The sequence below is a fragment of the Eulemur rufifrons genome, chromosome 28 (assembly GCF_041146395.1).
Source record: "Eulemur rufifrons isolate Redbay chromosome 28, OSU_ERuf_1, whole genome shotgun sequence".
NCBI classification, from domain to species: Eukaryota; Metazoa; Chordata; class Mammalia; order Primates; family Lemuridae; genus Eulemur; species Eulemur rufifrons.
Window position 1 is genome coordinate 7,619,711 of NC_091010.1, and position 13,344 is coordinate 7,633,054.

At 52.7% G+C, this 13,344-nt stretch overlaps 1 protein-coding gene across 3 annotated transcripts in view; it reads left to right on the forward strand.

Moving 5' to 3' along the window:
• Positions 1-4,755: 4,755 nt before the first annotated feature.
• TSPAN14 (tetraspanin 14) overlaps positions 4,756-13,344 on the forward strand; it is a 58,127-nt gene continuing 49,538 nt past the window's right edge. Inside the window, exon 1 of one of the 3 annotated variants that reach the window (XM_069459996.1) lies at positions 4,756-4,853. The gene's annotated coding sequence lies outside the window, so the exon portion shown is untranslated. The other 2 variants (XM_069459998.1, XM_069459997.1) reach the window with 2 other exon arrangements.

Below are 13,344 nucleotides of genomic sequence, written 5' to 3' on the forward strand. Positions count from 1 at the left end.
GGACTCGTGGTCTGGGACGCTACCAGGATCAACCCCCTGTTCCCAGAGTCACTCTGGTTTCAGGTTCTTTTGATTTTGTGAGTGGCCTGAATATCCTTTCCAGTAATTTCCCCCACCATTGGCCTAAGCTAGTTTGAGTGGAGTTCCCTCATTTTCAACCAACATATCCTGACTATGGTGAAGAGTCTTGATGGTCTAGTCCTAATAAGACATCTTTCCCAGATAACAGACTTCTTTATAGATTACCCAGTGTTTTCAAAAGTTTTACAAACTTTATCTCCTTTGATTTTGACTTTAAACATGTGAGGTAGGTTTTACTATTACCTGGACTTTATAGGAAAGAACACTAGGGCTCAGAGATATAAAGTGGTTTGCTCAAGATCAAGATGGTGAGAATTAGTAGAGCTGACATCAAATCCCTCTTCTGTTCAAGCTCCCCCCACCTGGCCCCTGGCATGTCCACACACAGAGGTGCTACAGAGTGGAGCCCAGGGTGAGCCCAGCAGCACGGGGATGGGGACAGGGCTGTGGAGGAAGTCAGAGGACAAAGGCCAAGCTCTTTCACTTAATATTTTATTTATAGCAGCTTCGGGTCCAGGAAAAAGAGAAGCAACTCTCAGCTTCTTTCTTTTCCTCACTCCTGTACTGGTTTTTGTTCCCACAGTCCATACTTCAGGCTTGCAGTCTGCACTATAATTCAGCTACATTCTTGGCAATTATGGTTCTAGGGGCCAGCCTGGAAAGTAAATCACTGGTTACAATATAGCCCTTGTATGACTTATCCCAATTCTTTTTATTCCGTAATAAAGGAAAGTAAAACGGGCCTGGTTCTGCATTGAATATCCCTGTTGCTCTCTGAAGCTATTCCATGTTGCTGTAAGAATGGGTCAAAGATCAGTGGGTCTTGCACATTAGCTGGGAATGGCAGGCAGTGTCAGAGGTGACCATCAAGTGAGGCTTGCTGGTGGGTAGGGTGGAAGGCCATGCTGGCTTTGTGGACATTGCCCCCACCCTCTTCACACTCTGTAGCCAACTGGTCGAGAAAAGAAATGTCTTCCAGAGGCTGCTCAGGCCAGCAGGATCCCCACCACCAAGTCCATGGGTCACACAGCTGGCCTCACCTCTCTCCTTCCTCCTTGTTCTACACTCACCACCTTCTTCACATACAGGAATAAGCAGAAATTACCAGGTGTGAATGATCCTCTTCCCAACCCCAACCTTCACTACAAATATGTTCTCTGCCTCCACATCCCTCTCCTTCATAATGACAGAGGTATCCCTCCATCAGAGGTGACCTCTCCCTTTGTGCCCATGTCCCACCGTCTCTCCTGGATCATTCCCAGCACTGTGCAAACCTGCTCTAGTAACGCCCATATTTATTTTTCTTTTTTAAAATATGGAGTAGAGGCACAGAGAGTAACACGCATATTTTAAAAAACCCCTCTGTATTCTAATAAAAGTTAAAGTTAGATATGGCTACAAGTACCAGAAAACAGAGGATTAAACAAAACAGAGATTTCTTTCTCTTATATACAAAGTCAAGAGGCACGTAGTCCAGAGCAGGAATGGTGGCTCTCAAAGCATTAGGAACCCAAATTTATTCTAACTGGTTCTGCTAACATCCTTGACACATGGCTTCCACTTAAGATCCAATATGGCTGCTTGAGCTCCAGCTTTGTACCAACATATTCCAGAGAACAGGAAAAGAGTAAAGGCTGAGGAAAGCACATTACTTCCCTTTAAAGCCGGTTTAGAATTTGCACACGAACACCTCTGCTTACTTCCTATTAAGTGGAACGAAGTCACATGACCATACGTAGTTCCAACAGAGGCTGAGAAACTTGCCTTTATTCTGAAAAGCCATGTGGCCGGCAGACTTGGAAATTCTATCACAGAAGGAAAAGAGAGAGAATGGGTATTAGGGTCATCTATTTATAGCGACCTATACCAAAGCATCCTACACTTCCACACCCCTTTCTAGATCCTTGATCCTTCCCAGAGGTTGTGCAAACATAGTAGCTCTACCATGGTCTGGCTTCCACTCCACCACTCCAGGAACACCGTCCTTATGTTTGCCAACCACCTTTATGTTGCCAGAGCCAATGGGCTCTTCCCAGTCCTCATCTCACCTGATCTCTATGCAGCAACTAACACAGTTGACAACTCCTATCTGGAAACACTTTACTTTTTCAGCCTCTGGGATCCAGCACTCTCCCGATTCTCCTCCTGCTTTCCCGGCTTCTTTTTAGTCCTCCTGACTGCTCTGGCTCCTTGTCTGACTCCCCTGGGTCCCTTCTAAACCACCTCCTCGCCTGCATCAACCCCTTCACCCTAGGTCCTTCTCAGATCCCATGGCCTTTACCATCTTTAAACTGATGCCTCCCAACTCCACCCCCCCTCCCCCCAGCACAGGCCTCTCTTCTGAGCTCCGTGACTGGACAGCCCCCCTGGATCTCTAACAGTCTCAAACTCAACGTGGCTAGAACAGAGCTCTTGATGTTCCCTCCTCAGATGTGGTCCCTTTCTATCCAACAAATGAGGCACTGTCCACCCATTTACTCCAGCCAGAAACTTGAAACTTGTCTTTGGTTTCTCCCTTTCCTCCCCTCATGTCCATCCTGTCAGTGTGCCCTGTCAAGTCCATGTCAAAACCAAAATAGCATCTCCCAACTACTTATTTTAGCATGGCTACCACTTTGGTTCAAACCACCACCGTCTTCGGCCTGGACTGCGGCAACAGTCTAATTGGCTCCCGGCTTTTATTTTTGCCTGACACCTACACACAGCAATGTGTTCTTCACACAGCAGTAAATCAGAACATGTTAGTCTTCTTCATAAAACCCTTTAATGGCTCAACAAAAAGCCTCCATTCCTCAACACAGCCCACGGGCCCTGCACACTTGGGCCCTGCCCATCTTCCCACTTCATCCTGGGCTTGATACTTCAGCTACACTGATTTTCTTTTTTTTTTTTTTTTTTTTGAGACAGAGTCTCACTCTGTTGCCCAGGCTAGAGTGAGTGCCGTGGCGTCAGCCTAGCTCACAGCAACCTCAAACTCCTGGGCTCAAGGGATCCTCCTGTCTCAGCCTCCCGAGTAGCTGGGACTACAGGCATGCGCCACCATGCCCGGCTAATTTTTTGTATATATATTTTTAGCTGTCCATCTAATTTCTTTCTATTTTTAGTAGAGATGGGGTCTCGCTCTTGTTCAGGCTGGTTTCGAACTCCTGAGCTCAAACGATCCGCCCACCTCGGCCTCCCAGAGTGCTAGGATTACAGGCGTGAGCCACCGCACCCGGCAGCTACACTGATTTTCTTTCAGCTCCTTGACACATCCAGAGCTGATCCTTTTCAAGGCCTTGGCACCTACTGCTCTGAACGTGGAATGTCTCTCCCCAACTTTTTCCCAAGGTTAACTCCTCATTCTTTTGTCTTTGATGTCAACATCACCTCCTCCATTGGGACCCTTTCCCTGACCACTCCATCTAAAGTAGCTCTTATTCTCTATTCTAGCCCTTCTGTTCCAGCCTTTTACTTCAACTTGCCAATATTTATTTTTCTCCACTAAAAGTAAGCTCTATGGGGCAAGAGGCTTCAGATGCCTTGTCCACTGCTGCATCCCGGGCATGGAAACTGGGCCTGGCACAGGTCAGGCACTCCATCAAGCACTCGCTGTCTGTGGAACGGTGACTGAAGGGACAGGTTCCCAGGGAGCTCCCTGAGCTGCTTGGGGTGTCACTGACAGGCTGTATCCCCCTTAGTAAAACAAAACAAAACAGTGAATGGACTGAACAGTCTCCATTTCAAGATTTCCTCTTTACATTGGACTTAAACCGTTGGTTGCTTGTACTAGAATGTGGTGCAACCAGTCTTTGAGCCCAGTTTTAAGAGCTCCCTGTTGGTCATTGCCCAGGAGAGCAGACCACCTGGCCCTCCTCGGCCACCTGAACGAGTCTAAGAAATAGTAGTGCGCTTCCTTCTGCAGGTAGGCAGGCTGAGGCTAGGAAGTAGGCCTTTTTATCACGGAACCACCGGGGCCAGCCTGTGGCTACCCCTCCACCCCGGCTGTCCCCCCAACTCCCCACCCCAAATCGTCCCATCTCCTTAACATGAAGGCGAGGAACAAATCTCAGCAGGCGATCCAAAGAAAGCTTGGTATTTTTAGCATCAAGGCTAGAAGGATCAGCGTGTCCTCACTGTTCGGATTGCAAGGAAATAAAAACCTTCATTTACTCTCCCTTCTCTCGAAGACTACTCCCACCCCTAGCCTCCAAGGCCCGGCGGGAACGCCTCCTGTCTTCCATACAGCCATTTTCCCAATCCTGCGCCCACGTCTCCCCGGTCACCCGGTGTATCCCTCGAGATGCGGCCTCACACTGCCTGAGTTTCTCCGGGCTGGGCAGCGCAGCTCCTCAGCGCGCTCGCGGCCACAAGTGCCCGGCCCGGGTCCAGGCTGGCCCAGCCGCGAGCCCACTGACCGGGGCCGCCCCCCGTCTCCGGAGCCGCCCCAAGCCGGACAAAGGGGCGGGCCGGGAACCGGTTCCGCCGCCGCGGGTGCCGCGCGAGCCGCGACGCCGGCCGGGTGGGGGAAGGGCGAGCCGGCGGCGGCGGCGGCGGTGGGGGCGGGGCGGGGCGGGGCCGGGGCGGGCCCAGGCGCGCGGGGCCGCACCGGGCGGCGCAGGGAAGTGGCGCCCCTTCCTCCGCAGCCGGCAGGCGCCGCGCCCCCGGCCCCGCCCCTCCGCGCCCCGCCTCCGCCGCTCGGACGGCCTGAGTCGCGCCCTCCCGCCCGGCGCCGCCGAACTTGCTCTAACTTCCTCGGCCGAGCCGGGCCGCGCCGCCGCCGCCGCGCCTGGGTGAGTCGAGCGCGGAGCCCCCGCTGGAGCGTCGGGCCCTGCCCTAGTCTTTGTCTGAGGCCGCCCCCCCGCCCCCACAGGCGTCCTCTGGGGGCCGGTACTGCTCCTCAGGTCCCGGCTCGGCCCCTCAGACTCCCTCCCCGCCTGCCCGGGGGCGGCCCTGCGGGCGGCGCTGGCTTTGTCTGCGGGGTTCGCCCGCGAGAGGTGCGAGGCCTCGGCCGGGACCCCGCTGAGCCGAACTTGGGCGCCGGGCGGAGTGGGAGCCGCGGCGGGCGACCGGACTGGCGCTCGGGGTGCCGTACCCTCGCCCCATCCGCGTGCCCGGGCGAGTGCGCGCCGGCGCCGAGCAGGGTGAGAGCTCCCGGGAGGGCGCTGCTGGGCTGCCGCCGCCGCGTGGAGCTCTGCCCCTTGTCGCCAGCTTCGAGCTTGGGGATGGGCGCTCCTTTCGCCTCCATCTGGAACCTTCGGTTCTTCGGAGTTCAGGTCCGGGGTGGGGGCGGGCGTAGGTCAGGGAGGGCCACCCCTTCCCCCGCCCCGCTGTGGGTGTGCTGCAAGTCGCCCCCTCGGTGCGTGCCACTCTGCCCCACACTGATTTGGGGCGGCCGGAGTTTGAGTAGGTGATGACCCAGCTTCTCAGTGTTGATCGTGTAGGGTTGTTCTTGGGAGCAAACCCCGACCCCTGACCTAGCCTAGTCGAGTTGGGAAGGTGGCTGTGGAGTTAGCTTGTTCCCGGCAGCTGCTTCTCCCCCTGCCTCCTCCTCTCAGGGGTGGGGATGCGGGCGGGTGGGAGGTGTTTGTGTGTGTGGAGGGACTTCGGCCCCAGGACCAGCAGGACACGTGTCTCGGGCAAGAAGCGGTCTCTACTTGGGGGAGTCATCCGCCACGGTACCACCGAGTGTTGGTAGGTGCGGCGTATACGCTCAGGCGTATACGCTCAATGGTTGTCCCTGGGCGCTGGTATGTGTGAGGTCAAGTTGTCTTGGGCAGTAGTGCAGGGCATTGAATTGGAGCCCCTGCAGGTGTGCTCTTGGCTCTCTAGGGGGTCTTCCTCCCTTCCGAGATGGAAGTTGCTCCTAGGCTACTGGGAGTGGGTCAGCTGCCTGCCAAATCCTCAAAAGGAGCCTTCCACCCGCCCCTTCACCTTGATGTAGGAGCAGTCAGTGCCTGCTGAGTGCGTGGGCCACCCTTCCGTATTTGTAAAGGGCAACCTGGGGACCAGGTCATCACAGCACCCCTGTGTCCTCTCCACGTTCGGCAAACCCGATGTTTCGTGGAGGCACCCTTCCTTTCAGGTATCCTCCTGGACCCTGGCACCGTCAGAATGAAACCTAGACTCCTCCATCATAGCCTCATAAGCCCTCCTGGCCCTTCCCTCAGCTGTCCCCAAGCTTTGTGTCCCATTCTGAGGATCCCTAATGTTTGAGTGACAGGCCTGCAAACCCAGGTCACCAGATGGATTTTCCCCTTCCCTCTCATTGAGGTGCATCCCAATTTCAGTTGGAGACTTTCTTTTTTTTTTTTTTTTTTTGTTGAGACAGAGTCTCACTTTGTTGCCCAGGCTAGAGTGAGTGCCGTGGCGTCAGCTTAGCTCACAGCAACCTCAGACTCCTCGGCTTAAGCGATCCTACTGCCTCAGCCTCCCGAGTAGCTGGGACTACAGGCATGCGCCACTATGCCCGGCTAATTTTTTCTATATAGATTTTTAGTTGTCCATATAATGTCTTTCTATTTTTAGTAGAGACGGGGTCTCGCTCAGGCTGGTCTCGAACTCCTGACCTTGAGCGATCCACCCGCCTCGGCCTCCCAGAGTGCTAGGATTACAGGCGTGAGCCACCGCGCCCGGCCGAGACTTTCTTGATATATCCGACCCCCATGTCTCTGAACTCCACTGCTCGGACTACCTAAAGTGATCTTCAGTTTATTTAACAAAGCGTGATTGAGAGTCTGTGGGATGCCAGGCACTGTTGTAGGCGCTATTCCAAGGCTCACTACTCCCTGACTGGCTGTAAACTCTGTGTGGTCTTACAACTCCGACTGGACATGGATCAGGTGCTGGGGTAGTGTTTATTGACCTGAGCCTGAGCTCAGTGTAGCATCATCTGGGCAGACAGGAGTCTGAGCCCACTGCTGCTTCTGGAGGTTTGTGGCTGCGTCCAGGAAGAAAGGGCATGGAGGAGGGGGCTGCAGAATGGTTGGCTGCACAGGGAAGTTTCTGCCTTTACCAGCTGGGCACCCGTGCTGGTCTCTGAGGTGAGGGCACCTCCTTCCCATGTGGGAAGTCGGAGGATGAAGCTCATGCCTTGTGTGGGAGGGGGCATGGCCCTGCCCGGCAGGCTGTGGTGGTAGTGAAGTGAATTCCCCGTGGAGGGCAGGCAGCAGGAAAGCCCTGGATCCTGGAATCATTTCCTGAGGCCTCGCTGTAGGCCACCGTGTGCTCAGGGATTTGACCTGTTACTTGTTTAACTTCAACTGAGGTAGGATTCATTTTGGCAGTGCCTACAAAGTACCTTTGTGCCAGTCATGGGGAGCCTTTGGTTGTTTAAAATCTAGTGAAGCTTATGGCCAAGCTTACAGCAACTCTGGAGGGTTTCATAGTGATAGTAATGGTGATTTTTTCAGACTACTTATTGCGACGTACACCAAGCACGATCCTAGAAGTTTTACTGATATTAACTTGTTTAATCTTTGAAACAGACCAGTGTGGTACATGATACTAACAGCCCCATTTTACAGATGAGGAAATTGTGGTGCAGATAGGTCTCAATATGAGCTGGGTTTTCTCATTTCTAATTTGGACACGCCTTCCTCTCAGAAGTGTTTAAAATTGGTTAATATACCAAACAATCCTGGTCCACAGTGGAACTAATGAGTCCTTTGTATCCCTGCTTCTGAAACCGTCTCATCTGTCTAGCACAGCCTGGGTACACAGCAGGTGCCCCTCAGCTCTGCTGATTGGTGATGTAGCTTGTTTCTCCCTAAGGCCAGGTAATGGGAAGACTGGCACTGTTGTACATAGAAAACTGGGGAGTCACTGCCTGTATCTGTTTGTATAGATCAGGGTTTGCTGTGATAACAACAGTCCCCAAATCTCAGAGGCTTAAAGCAACAAAGGTTTGTTTCTCATTCACACTGTGTATCTATCACATATCTGCTTTATGTTGTCCTCACTGCAATTGGAACATCCCTGGCCACTTGGAGAGAGAGACAGAGAGCACGGTGAATCTTACCTTGGCTCTTACAGCTTCCACTTGGAAGTGGCATTTCATTGAATGAAGCAAGTCACATGGCCATGTTTACCGACAGCTGGGGAGGGGAAGAGGATCAGAAACATTTGGTGAACAGCAGGCAGTCTAACACCTGCTACCGTGGTGCCTTCCTCTGTGACTTCTCACCAAGTTCTGGGTCCTAGTGTCATAAGGAACATTGATCATGAATTAGTCAAAGAAGCACTGTTTAGGTTAAAGATGGATCCAAGTACCACAGTCGTTTTGAAGGGCAGGGGTGTGGTAAACAAGAATGCTTGTTAGGGTAGTGAGAGGTGGTCTGCGAAGGCAGTGTGCTTCTGCGTCCTCTGGAGACGTTACTTGGGTCTTTTGCTCATTTATTTATTTCCATTCATTCATCTGTGGGCCTGAAGACTAGTGAGTTCCTGGACAGAGATTCTTTTTTTTTTTTTTTTTTTTTTTTTTTTTTTTTGAGACGGAGTCTCGCTCTGTCACCCTAGCTAGAGTACAGTGGCATCATCCCAGCTCACTGCAGCCTCAAACTCCTGGGCTCAAGTGATTCTTCTGTCTTGGTCTCCTGAGTAGCTGGCACTACAGGCATGCGCCATGACGCCCGGCTAATTTGTTCTATTTTTAGTAGAGATGGGGTCTGGCTCTTGCTCAGGCTGGTCTTGAACTCCTGAGCTCAAGTGATCCTCCTGCCTCAGCCTCCCCGAGTGCTAGGATTACAGGTGTGAGACAGAGATTCTTATTCAGCACGTGTTCAGGTCCCAGCTTGGTGCTAGGGGCTGTGAACAGGGGCGATGATGCCTGCTTCCCACCACTGGGTCCTGGTGGCCTTTAGAGAGGGATAATAATGCCTGCTTCCCCACACTGCCCTGGCTTGTCAGCCCTTGGATGGTTTGTACACCCCATCCCCTACCTGGATGTGGCCAGTAGGGGAGCTTTTCTAGAAGCGGAATCAGGTAGAGGTGCCCCTAGCAGGTCTTGTCCTTCCGCTTTCCCTTGTGGGACTCTGGGGTAAAGGATTGACGAGGTTACTGAAGGGTGGACTTCCAATGGGAACAAGATTGAGCGTGGGGCTGAAATGGTTCTCTGGCCTGTAGAAGGGTGTAGAAACCCTCTATTAATTGCATTTCCCCCTTCAGGTCACCTTGAAATGTTAAAGAGCTGTGACTCTTGCTTTTGTGCTTTGCTACTTGCAGGATCTCTGGTGATTTCCAGCAGGACCAGTAGACACTGGTCGAGGTGGTGAGACGTCAGGTTCTTCTGCTTCACTATCCTTAGGCATATTTCCTCCTTTTTCAGGGCCTCTGTTTTCCTACCTGTGGAATGGAGGGAGAGGTGATGTGGTCTCCAACAGTGGTCCCAGTCTCAGCTTGTCATCAGAGTCCCAGGGAGCTGCGTAGACCAGTGTCTTAAGACTCCTTTGGTCTAGGTGAATGCCAGCGTTTTGCTTAGCTGCCATTACAGCAGCGTCCTCTCTGACTGTGAATCAGGTAGGGTCTTCATGAAGTCTGCATGTTCATTTTCTCTGTTAGCTGCGTATGATTTTGGTTCCGACAGAGCATAGGCCCTGGCAGGTGGGCAGTGTCCAGTGCCTTTGCCCATTGAACGTGAAGATGAATGACACTGTCCGGCGCTCGAGAGCGGACCGTGGCGAGGCCAGCTTTCAAGTTGTGTCTACTTTCTAGCTGAGTGATCTATATCAGTCTTTGATTTTTTTTTTTCTCTTGGAAAAAAAATGTTTTCTCACCTGTAAAGTGAAGAGAATCAAGTCTGCCCTTCCTATCTCATGGGCTTGCCGGGAAGCATGAGTACACACCTTAGGTTTGAGAAGCAGGATCCGGAGCCCCTGAGGTAGGCCTAACACTCTGGTTTGAGACAACTGCCATTTCTCTGGCAGCTCTTGGCAAAGTGTTCACCAGCAGCTGATTCTGGGGACCACACTTCCTCCACTCTTGGGCCTGGTGGGGTTGGGTGGGGCTGTGGTTTTCTCTTAGGAGGCAGCAGGCCTGGTAATCAGAGCTTAAGCAGGCCTGGGCAGATTGGAGCCGAAACCCTTTGCCTCTTGACTGTTTTGCCTCCCTAGCTGCGCGGCCAGGGAGAAGGCTAGAGCCTGTGTCTGTCCATGAGCTAGATAGCTGGAGGGACTGGCTCCTTCCCCCTTGGGCTGTGTTGGCCTGTGCTGAGTGCTGAGGGCCCTGGCAGTTGTCTCTGAAGTGGCTTCTGGGATCCTGGTAAGGGGTGAGTGCTGGGTGCTGCCTTGGACTGTGTGTTCGCTGGTATTTGGGAGAACTGAGGTTGGGTTGTCCTGCATGGGAAGGCTTCCGGAGGGGCCGGGACCAGGGGCTGGTGAGCCTCCTCTCTGGGTTTTTCCTGTCTACGTGTGCCCGCTGTTGGGGCCTGTGCTCATGTGTATTGCAGGGCCCAGGGAGCATTAATAAAAAGAGACTGAGGAAATCATAGCCCTAACAGCAGCTGGGAGGAAATGAGGTCTCCTCAGTTTCTTCCATCTGTACCCCGTGGGCTAAGTGGTGATCCAGGAGTACCAAGGGCGGCAGCATGTCCAGGACACACGGTCCTGAGGCAGGATCTTGTGCTTAAAGCATCAGAAGCCCATTGGGGCACCTTAAGAAGCCTGGGCTAATTGAAAATGGAAGTAAGGAAAACAGCCACCTCAGTTTCATAGTTGGGCCTCCCAGGGAGGGATGATTGGGCCCCCTAACCCACTGCAGCAGTTCAGGCCATTATGGCGGTGTGTCTCTCCCTAATCTGGGGCAACCACTCAGCTGTGCTCAGGGCCCTGCTCCTTCCGTGCCTCCCAGCTGCTGTTACCAGCTCTCCACAGAGAGGCTGTGGTTGCCCAGTGAGTGACCATTGCCATGAAGAGACCCTGTCTCTTCTCCAGATGCTCTCCCTGGTGTCTGGCTTGTCTGCACATTAGCTGTCTTGTTTCAGCCCCTCTCCCCTGGGCCAGGCAGATAGGGTCTGTTCTGTGGGGGAGGGTCGGTGAAGGGTGGGAACGATGGGTCCAGGAAGACTTGGGGAGCTCTGTGTGGTTAAGGAAAAATTTATTCCGACACTTGTGAAAACAGTAAGGTGAGGCAGACTTTATTAAGGACTACTGGAATAGGTGTAGAGACTACACAATGGGGTTCTGCAGTAGGGGATAGAGAGTGCGCTCAACTGCGAATACAGCAAAGAAAAACGGGAGCTTAGAGCCAAGGAGCAGAGTGCAAGGGTCTGGGAAAATTTCTAAGGTTGGCGGGGTAGGGAAATTTGTTGCTAAATGACCTAAATAGAGTCTTGCTGAAGGCAGGGCAAGGTATATTACCTGGGAGATGGTGGTGGATAAGGAATTTGATCAGATATCCAGGATGATCAGGGTGGGGGATTCTGGCTGAGCAGGATTCTTGTTAAAACTGGGCTGTGCACCCATAGAGACAAAAGTCCAAGGACTGGCCTAAGTGAGCAGAGTGTTCAGAGGACTTGACTAAAATTTGGTAAAGGACAGAATTTTTGTCCTGGCTGTGTCCTGTATTTCGTCTTGGTCGTGGTTCTTGCATTTGGCCTAAGCTTATGAACACTCACATCTGTCCCTCACGAGTGCTGTCTCTCCTTGTGGATGTCTCTTCTTGTAAGTGTCACTCTCTTGTTTCCAGAAACCTTGGTCCTTTTCTTTTTAGCATCTCCTGGCTCCTTGCCCTTGGGTCCCTGGACTTTCCCTCTGCACCCAGGAAACAGCATGGACCTGGGGTCTTGTTTCCCTGCTGCCCACCAACTTTGCCCCTTACAACAGCTTTCCTGCAGGCCTCCCATTGCCAGATCTATTGGCCAAATCTATTAGAGCACAGCCACTTTACTCTGGATAACTTTTTTTTTTGGCTTCTGAAACAGCTCCTCCTGCTGTACCTTGTGTTTCCTGCTCTCCCTGTCCTGGGCAAACCAGTCTGACAACTTTGGGGCTCTTACACCCTATCTCTCCCTCCCCCACCAGCCTAGGGACTGACTGGTCTCATTGTCTGAGTTGGGCAGAGGGAGGTCCTGTGGGTGATCTCCTCTGGGAGCTTGGGGCCAGTCTTGTTCCTCCTCCTCCTGTGAGAGTGAGGCTCTTCCTTGTTTTCTTACTGCCCCTCCTCTCTACTTGATCAGACCCTGCGTCTTTTGAGGGCTGGCTGCCACCAGCCTCCCCTGCACAGGTGACCCTGTCTGATCTGTTTCCTTTTCCTGGATTTGCTCTTGTCTCAACAGCCAGATTTTCGGGAGCTAGGCCACCTGCTGTCCTGAGGAAAACCTGTTGGCTGTGGGTGGGGGCTGCAGGAAGGGTGGTGTGACAGAACCCTGCTCTCTGCAGCCATCTTGCCTGTCACAGTCGTTATCTCTTGTTGTTCTAGCTGCTTCCTGTGAAATACAAGTAATGGTGTAAACACAGATAGGTTTTGAGGGGGTGTGCCAATGAAGGAGTTGGTGGTAGTGGTGGGGTATTTGTTCCCAGGGACTCTAGGCTGTGGAGAAGAATTGAGCGTGAGCAGGGAGGAGGGGGTGGCTTGTGCCCGGGTGCGGGCTGGCGTGGGCAGTTCTGTCAGGGCCCCTCAGTGGTATGGCTGAGGAGGTGTCCTCACAGGATTTGAGTGCTGAGGGTCAGTGCCTGCCTGGAGTCGGGGGTAGGAGAGGGGCTGGTCTTCAGCTCTGATGCGTGTTGTGGGATTCCAGGCAAGACCTGTTGAGGGCTTGCACTGGGCCCACTGAGGGGAGCAGAACTTGCTCCCAGCAACTGAGACATGAGGGCTTCGAGTGCCAGTGTGATTTCTACTTGTTGTGAGATCTCATTTGTGCTTCTTAATTCAGAGGCTACTTGTTGAACATTTAGCAGTCATCAGAAAATATCTTATAAAATTGGGGAACCAAACCTACCCCTTTCCTCTCTTTCTCTGTGGCCTAGAGGGTGGGCAGGGGCGGGGTGGGGGCATTCTGCCGCATAGATGCAGTTCCGTTCATGATCCACTCCCTGCCACCCGATTCTCTCACCCAAAGGGTCAGTCCTGGTTCTAATGGCCATTGTGTCATTCCCTTCAGCAGCAGGGGAGACTGGGATGGCTTTTGTATTGTTCCTTAGGGGGAAAATCACTTGGAGGAAGTACATCAGTGCTTCTGAGTGCAGAGTATTTATTGACACGTCAGTTAGAGGAGGCTTTTAAACAACATATATGTATCCCTTTAGTGGGGAATAAATCTACAAACGCATCTCACAACTCCATTTTGCA